The 9,363-nt window shown below is 34.8% G+C and overlaps 1 pseudogene; it reads right to left on the bottom strand.

Annotated features, from left to right (window-relative positions):
• Nucleotides 1-7,342: 7,342 nt before the first annotated feature.
• Nucleotides 7,343-8,059, bottom strand: LOC148040248 (uncharacterized; annotated as a pseudogene).
• Nucleotides 8,060-9,363: the final 1,304 nt, after the last annotated feature.

Below are 9,363 nucleotides of genomic sequence, written 5' to 3'. Positions count from 1 at the left end.
GCATGCTTTTTTTTTTTTGTTTTTTTGAACAAGCATTTACACTACTTAGGACTCGCCTGAGTGTATGCTGTAGGCATCCCTTACTAAGCATATATCCTTTCAATGAACTACATAGTTGTAGATGCAATTCCAAATAGAAAGGATATGTACAAGAAAATCTAATGTCCACCATATCTAATAATAACTCTATACATTAAGGAGGTAGAAGCATTGCCTTGAGATGTAGTCATATCATTGCCACACCCAGTCAATGCGTGCATTTACATCAAAGAAGGGGTGATAGTCTTTCCTCATATGGCGTGACAGCCTATTGGAGTAATGTGATGAGGAGACAGAGGTAGTTATAAGTTGTGATAAATGAAGGATCTGGCAATTACTGAATTGCCTTACAAAATGGTGAAAGATGGGATGAGGTCAAAATCTTGAAACATGTAGATTCTTTTCTTCTCAGTGGCTTTTACATTTGGGATCTTTGGAAAGTTATATCCACCATGTTTTCCTTGTATTCCTTGCTATGCCGATGGGGGTAAAGGAAATGGAGTGGATTTTCCTTTACATTGTCACTCGAGCAAACAAAGGCTTGCCATGTCACCTTGTCATTCTCTAGAATGGGGTATCTCCATTCCGACTATCTTGGCCAAGCTTCGTGCAATTTCATGGTAAGGTATCTACTCTTGTTGCCCATGGATTGACAAGATTCCTTAAAGGCCTTGATGTCAAGTTGCCTTGCCCATTTTTTTGCTATGCTTTTGGCTACTTGGATGAGCACCCATACTGTTTGTGGGGGCAAAGGCTCCTTGAACATGTGTCCTTCATCCACCTTGAAATAAAAATCACCTCATTGCTAGATTCTTCATGTGCTTGATATTTATATACTAACTCAAGAATCACTTGCTCTTCTTCTACTAGAAGTTCAGATGGGAGAGGAAAATCTATTGCCTTTTGTGGTTTTTCCTTTTGTGGTTGTGCCTTTAATTTCTCAATCATAGCTTCATAATCCTCCTTTTGATTTGGGGTTTCCTCTATTAGTTGCTCTACTGATTCTCCAAAGTCAAAATCTAGTAAATTGGGCAGGTCCATGTGTGGTGTCATGATGGCTGATGGTTGATGGCTCATGGCTCAAGGGTAATAGGAGAAGGTAGTTAGGATTGCTTAGGTTGTATCAATCTTATTGCCTTTAGTTCATGTTCTTGATAACCCGTCTATGTTAGTTGCCAAATAATGTCTTCTTGGTTGGGCCCTTCTATCATTAGATTAATTTTTGTTGAATTTTCTCCATACTTACCAAGATATTGGAAAGCAAGCCCAATTGGGCCATGAGTTCTTCTAGGTTCTTTGGCTATGGCATGCATACTATCACTACAACCTCCTTGAACAATTCCTTTTCTTTATCATGACATAGTTTGTAGGCTTCTAGTTGGATTCTATGTTGGCTTTCATTGTATAGAGTTGCTCCTAAGTCATAGGTGAGTTTCATCAAGGTGGTCTCAAAGAGTCTTTGCATGTCATTCTCCACCATGCTCATGGTTCACGCTCTTTTAGTTGGGGTCCAAAGCTTTGCAAGTGCCAAGTCACACTCCTTTAGTTGATTTTGAAGTTCCTGCCCTCGCCTTTCTGGAAATGAGCTAAATGATCACTAGTATTTCCCTCTTTATGAGTAATAACTCATGTCTATGTTGAAACCCCTAATTGGAATAATGTAGAATGTAGTGATTGACTATAGAATCATGCTTTTAAAGGTTGCTTAAATAGAGATCAATCAAGCTCTTGGCAAGTAACCACTTCATTCTCCTTCAACACAAGCTTAAGAATCCATGGCTACAATCCTTACACTCGTGAAGTTTAGCTTACATTCATGAATATCAACAACACCATTTTTAGGGCTCTACAACGTGAAATGTAGGCTAAGAACAACACAATATAGTTATTGCTAGGCTCCTCTTTGCTGAAATGATTTGGGATATGTATGCCTTTGAGGTGATAAAAGCCATGGAAGAGAGAGAGAGAGAGAGAGAGAGTTACAATTTTTCTCCATAGAAACTCAAAGTGAAGCTTGAAAGGGAAAATGAAAACCCAACTTTAGAAAAGCAGAGGAAAAGATAGTATTCACTACGTCCCTTGGATGCTTATTTATCCATAGGTCTTCAAAGAGCCACTCAAAATTGGTCAAAATTTGTCAAAATTTGTCCATAAGCCTAGTCATGATTACATGGAATAATCAAGCTTAGTGACCATAATCTAACTATAGTTACATGTTCTACTTGTGCAACTAAATCCATGGTTGGAAATGATAACAGATAGATCTAACCTACTACTTTGATTCCAATGTAAAGAAGGGAACCTAGCCTAAGTCTAACTTGAAAATTGAAAATGAAAAACAAATGGAAGCTTAAAATGCATTAACCTATGAAAAATGGAAAAGAAACTAAAAAATGGAACTAAATTACCAAGTTTGATTCATTGAAATGACAAAAGACCCCTAGAATAGCACCTTGTTTACTATTTATAGTTCTTCCCCAAGAATAGGTAGCATGGGTTATTTGCAAGGCTTATTATAAGGCTTCTAAGTTCTAAAATTTCCTTTGTTATACTCTTATCTAGGCTAGCTACCTTATAGAAGAAATGTGACTAGGCTATTGACCATCAAGATGACAAGAATGACACCTTAGCACACTTAAGCAAGAAACTTGTAATCGAGGCATTTCACTTAGCAACATCAGTCAATCCCTAGCCCAAGTCCTTATCTCAAATCTATGGAAAATGATATATAAGTGATCCCTATCCCTTTCTCTCAAAACATACAAGCAACAACCAACAAGAGACAAGGTGATAGAGACACATGTTATTGAAGAAAGATCTATGTTGTCGTGCAAAAAACATTTACTGACTACAAATGAATTAACCTACGAAAAAACACTAGCTAACAACCCACAAATTAAAAGCACCCACATCAAGGCTCATTTAGACACACTTGATAGAATTTCTTTGTGGTAGAACCCTCTTCAGAGTTGCTAGAACTAGAGATCCCAGTCATGGAGTTTTCCTTAGATGCCTCCCATTCTATAGTGGGGGGAAAAGCCCTTTCATTCAATGGGAATTTAGTGTAAGCATCTGGAATTTTCCTCTTTAAACCATTGCCAAAGATTAAGAGACCTGTTGGGATATCAACCAAAGAAGTAGAGCGTAAGATCCATGGCTGTCTAAGCAACAAGTAATAGCTTGGCCTCCTAGCAAATCGAGTCATATGAAAATCTAAAAGGTACTCAATATGAGCCATAGTCACATGCACTTGAGATACCATTCATTCTAGTTCTCTTCTTAGACAGTTATTTGCCATTTTTAGAATAGTAGGGACATTATTTTTCTTTTCCTGAAGGATGATTTAGAGTAAATCTCATTGTAGGTAACTCAATCTCCAAGGGCAAGACACATTCTTTTCCATAGACTAACTTAACAGGGTGTGGATTGTTGCTCTTTTGAATGTTATGTTATAGGCCCAAAAAACCATGTATAGCTTCTTATCGTAATCATGCTTGCCCTCTAATACAAGTCTTAGACAAAATCACCACAAGCTATTTATTAGTACTCTCTACTGGTGTCTTTTCTTGGGGGTTATAAGGTGTAGTCTTATTGTGCTTGATCTTTCGAGCTTTAGCCAATGCTTCTATGACCTTATTCAAGAAATATGTCCCACATTTAGACACAAGATCTTTGGATAGACCAAAATGACAAACAATCTACTCTAGAATGAAACTCAACATTTGGTTGGTATTATCCTTCATGGTAGCATGAACTTTAGAATACTTCATAAAGTAGTTTGTCACCACAATAATATAGTGCTTTCATATTGTAGACGAAGGATGCACTGATCCAACAAAATCAATGCCCACTTTTTAAAGGGTAGCATCACAGAATGGGGTTTAGTAATTGCTTAAAATTTTCCCTAGCATTATGCCTTTGATAGACATCACAATGATTTACATAGGCAAAAGCATCTTGGAAAACTATCGACCACCAATATCCCACATGCAAAAACACCATATTAGAGATTTTGAGAATTTTCCAAGTCCCACTTTCAATGAATGTCTTATTTTTGTGAATGAAAGAGAGCACTATGTTCATTTTTGTCTTTAAAAGGCACATTGTATATAGTTACAAATGTGAGATCATACATCTTGAGAGCTTAAGTGATGGAGTGTAAGCTATATGGCTATTAGGAGATAAGGATTTCACTCTATATTTTCTAGAATACTAACAAAATGCAATGTTGTATGGTGGTGGAAACATCAAGGAGTCTTAGCTAGGATATACCTAAGAAATTTCCAAGTTTGATGTAAAAATACAAAGGTTTGAAGTAGTGTAGAGAGAATTTAGAATACAAGAGCCTCAAACATTATATGAAGTTATGTTATCATGGCAAAAATTTATAATGTTATGGATTTGAAGATATTATAATACGAGTTTCTTCTTTTAGATATAGCATCATTTAAAGTGATATGTATAAGTTTCATGAACTAAGACCTTAAAAGAGTCACCACTAACTAGGTATGGTTTAATAACTTGATCTAATACCATATAGTAATAAGTTTGGATAACCTATAATGTGATGGTTTTTTTTTGGTGTAAATCAATAGACACAAGTATGCTAAATAATTGCTAATCCCATTTACATTTTTGATATGTATATGCATGATATATAAATGTCTTTTGTTCAAAAGTTCCATCTATCTTAACAATATATGGGCAAGATGGATATTGGCCTTGGCCAAAATTAAATAGCTTAATACTTTGAATAGCTAAATGAACTTTCATATCATAAAATGAAGATTTATATACCAAGCTAGAAGGTTATGATTTTTCTGACACCAAGATAACTACATAAAACACTTCAAATTTCTAATAAGCATATATTTCATAGCCATGCAAAAGCTCTTATTATAAGGGATATATTGATTATGGGAGTCAAAATCAATCCATATAGAGTCACTGCCTTGTTACATCATGTATATTGATAAAATACAACTTTTTTAGATTTTGTATAAAATATTTAGCTGCACTACTATTTATGAAATGTTTGTGATATCCTAACTGATAAGCAAGTTGCATTGCTTCCATATCTTTCAAAGTAGAGACTAAAGGAGTCTGCTTCAACTTGGATAATTATGAGCTATTCAATGTAAGAGATGAATGATGTGAGGCGTTTGTTGAGGATGTTTGTATAATAGATTGTCTCTTGAAGCAAGAAGTAACTAAAAGTTGAATATATCTTTCGTCTTTATCAATCATGGTGTTGTGCGGTGTTGATGATGAAGATGAAATACCATCATCCTTTTCTCTAGTCCATTAATCAATGATAAGCTTGAATTGTGGATACAATTCATGTCCATATTGAACTGGCTCTTGTCCATATCGATCAAACTTGATGACCTCATGTCTTGCACCATGGTATTTGCTTAAGCAAGTCAAGTATGGTGGAAGTTCTTTGACTAAGATAGAGTCACCATAATCAATATCAAATGTTTTTGGATAAATGCAATTCTCAATAGGATTTGGACATCCTTTGTAAGGACAATCAAATCATATTTGAGAATAGTCTTGGTATGCAGACAAATATCTCCATATTGGTCCCATACATACTTCAAAGGCTTGAACATTGCTTCTACTCTCATATTATTTGGTCTATATATGATTTTGAGTGGATGACTATGACATTGTTCTTGGCCCCAAACCATGAAGAAAGGATACTTCATTTTTGCATGGATCTCCAAGTACTTAATAGCTGCCATGACATTTTTATGAAAAGTTGTTGACCAAATTTCCACTTGGAATCTTGCAAATAAGGCTTCAAGAAACTCCATACATCTTGGTTGAAGAACAAGACATTGCTTTCTCATTTAAAAACTTTGGAACTTTTTAGACTTAGCAAAGCATCGTTGTAAAAGGAGACCATTGAGATCAAGTATTACACATAATTGTGTTACATTTCTTATTAAGGACACATCAATCACATCATCATGCTCTACTATTGTTGAATCTGTTAGATATCTAACCATATATGTCTTAGTTGAAGCTACAAAGAAGAAAAAAAAGCACGTTAGATTCATTTACTTCCTCATCATTCTAAACGTTTGAGCTATAAATTGGCATAGAACACTCAAGCAATTCAACTTCATATTGACAAATCCATGCATAGGTACTAGTTAATAAATGATGTCTTAAGAAAAGAGACATTTGACCATGTGACAAATCTAACCAAGAGTAATATCATGAAGTGATGAAAATATATATGATGATTTCTTTGAGGTAAAATCTATTCTAATAAAGTCATTTTTTCATACCTACTTTTTATTGCTAATTATAAGTATACTTCGGCTACTAACAATAGATAATTGTAATTAGTTACAAAAATTGTCTTATCATTATAATATTAAACATACTCAAATTCTAAAAGGCCTTCAAAATGGCATATACAAAGAATGCATTTATTAGTCCTAATTATTAAAAGAACATTTAGACATGATACATTTGACCATGTGATCAAAACTACTATCATGTATAAGTGACACATGAAAATTTAAGTAAGATAATGTATACTCTATTTGGATAAAGTTTTCATAATTTCTTCTTAAGGGCTAACCATTCTATTATTGAACTAGTTATATCCCATAGATATTTAAAGTTATGAATTGTAACAAGCATTCTATCTTAATATTCCATATACACATCTCATTAGATACATTGGAGGTGAAATCTTTGTTGTAATATTTTCTAATGAGGTAAAACTCCTTTAGAAGGTGCAGTGAAACTTTTTCGGGATATGCAATATATTGTTGGCTCTCTTATCCTAAGGTACATGCATAGACATACACTAGTGATGTAGTAAAATATATTATAAGAGATAAGAGATTTGACCATGCCGACAAATCTAACTAGAACTAACATTACAAGATCATTACATAACACATATGAGAGTTTAATTGAAATAAGATCTAAAATAAACTTAAATAAATTTTACATAGGTAGATGAAACTTTTCATTATGATAAGTATTCTTACACACTAGATTATAATATCACCTTTAAATAGTTATCCTTACAAAAAGGATGATAGATTTTAATGAGCTCTTTAATACTATTTTAGAAAAAGGTTTACTTAAATAGATTTTTAAAACAAAACATGCTTGGTACCTTTTGGAAAAAAGTAAAAAAATTAAAGACAGCTTCTTTAAGCAATATCACCAATAAAGAAAGAAAATATTACACATGCTAATGGAGGTTTCTTTTCAAGAAAAAAATAAAATTACATCAATGTGTCTTCCTTGATGAAAGGAGAAGGAATGAAGTTTAAACACTTGAAGTAGCATTTAATTTCTCTTTCATAATTAGGCTTGTTATATCTTGGCTTGAGTCTTTCATGCCCTTGGGTGGTACTTCAAAAACTTGAACTTCAGTAAGAGGAACCTCTTGGGAATTTCAATTTTGTTTGGCACTCTCATAGACTCTCCACAATTTTGCTTCAACCTCTCTTTGCTCTTGAGTGCTGCAAACCATTGCAATAGTCTTTATATGATTTACCAATGCCACCTTAGATGCAAGTCCACTTGCATATACATCAAATACAATCTCATGAGCATCATTGAATGCTTTGATTATAGTCCCCATAACTTTCCTTTTCTTTCTCAAAACAGCCTTTGCAATCCTCTGGTCTTCTTCAAGGTCTTCATCATTGCACTCCTTGTCCAAGCCTTCAAAGTTCAAAATGAAAGGCTTGTTGACATTATTTATATATTTCTCAAAATTGATGAATCTTTTTTCCATGGTCACTAATGTCAAAACCACAAAGGAATATATAGATCCAAAAGCAAAGGTTCTATCCATTGGTAGGAAGTCAACACTACCAACTAGCATGTGATACTTGCAAGAAATGCTTTCAAGAGTATTTTTTAAAGCTACCATTTTCTTTTGATCAAGAAATGATAACAACATGAATTGTTTAGGTTCACATGTCATTTGTAGTAGAGTGGATACAACCTTTCCAAACTTTATAGAGTCCCATTTCATTCCCTCAACTCCATGTGTTACATTTAGAAAAATAACCCCAATGGTAATTGGATCTCTGTAAACATTATGTACAAGATCAAAGGTTTCTAGATTGCATCTGAGAACATATACATGCCAAGGAAAACTAGTGGAGGATTGAAGAGGATTTTACTTTTTTCCAATTAGGAAGTTTAGAATGTCTTTTGCTCTACTCTTCTTCATCGTCGCTATGAGGGATTCACAATAGATGATTAGCCAGGACATGAGAGCGACTGTGTTTGGCAACCACTTTAAGGCCAAACTCTTGAAACAGAAGGAGCCATCTCATCATTCCTCCCTTCACATCAGCCTTGTTCATTCAGGAAGGATAGGGCTTCATGGTGCACATAGAATTTAAAGTGCATTGACAATAGGTAGTGTCGGAACTTCTCCAAGGCAAACACCATTGCTAGGCACTCAAGCTTCATCACTATGTAGTTTCGTTCTCTATCGGTTACTTTCTAGCTTGCATAATAGATAGGTCGATCTAACTTTGAGGGGACTTTTTGGTATAAGATTGAACCTAGGCCTTCAACAACTGATGAATTAGTGTATACATGGAATTCTTTTGTCTAATTAAGAGGCTACAGGATGGGTGCCTCAATCAGGCGCACTATTTTAGGGTGTTGAATGTCTCATCACAATCAGTGGTCCATGTAACTCTACATATTTTCTTAGGAGCTTATGAAAGGGCGTTGCCTTTGTTGCAAAGTGTACAACGAACCTTCTCTAATAGCCTACATGGCCAAGGAATCCCCTCAAATTTTTAAGGTTGGTTGGCACTATTAAGGTTGCAATCTTCTCAATCTTTGCAGGATCTGTTGCTATCCCTTCTTGTGTAGAGACAATGTGGCCTAAAAGAACTCCTAATGAGATGCCAAAGATGCATTTTTTGGGGTTGAGAGAAATTCCATACTCTCGATATCTATTAAAGCACTGCTCTAGGTGTCGCCAATGCTTATGGATTAGGCTATAAACATAGAAGTCATCTAGGTACACCGCACTAAAGTTATGCAGATGGTTTTGGAATGCGGACATCATCACTCATTGGAAGGTAGCAGGAGCGTTACAGAGCCCAAATGGCATCACTCTGTAAGCATAGGTTCCCCATTCTATTGTGAAGGTTGTTTTGGATTGATCTTATTCTATGATCTGGACTTAGTTATATCTACTGAATCCATCCAAGAGGGAATAGAGCTCACAGGATGCCACTACGCAATAGTTGGTATGTGAAACAAAATTTAGATTTCAGAAGTCCATACATATTCATAACTTTTCATTCTTCT

Source organism: Lygodium microphyllum, chromosome 2 (assembly GCF_053477565.2).
Source record: "Lygodium microphyllum isolate KBCC chromosome 2, Lygodium_microphyllum_v1.1.10, whole genome shotgun sequence".
Lineage (NCBI taxonomy): Eukaryota > Viridiplantae > Streptophyta > Polypodiopsida > Schizaeales > Lygodiaceae > Lygodium > Lygodium microphyllum.
The sequence above is the reverse complement of the archived record's forward strand: the minus strand, read 5'-3'. Positions and strand labels throughout refer to the sequence as shown.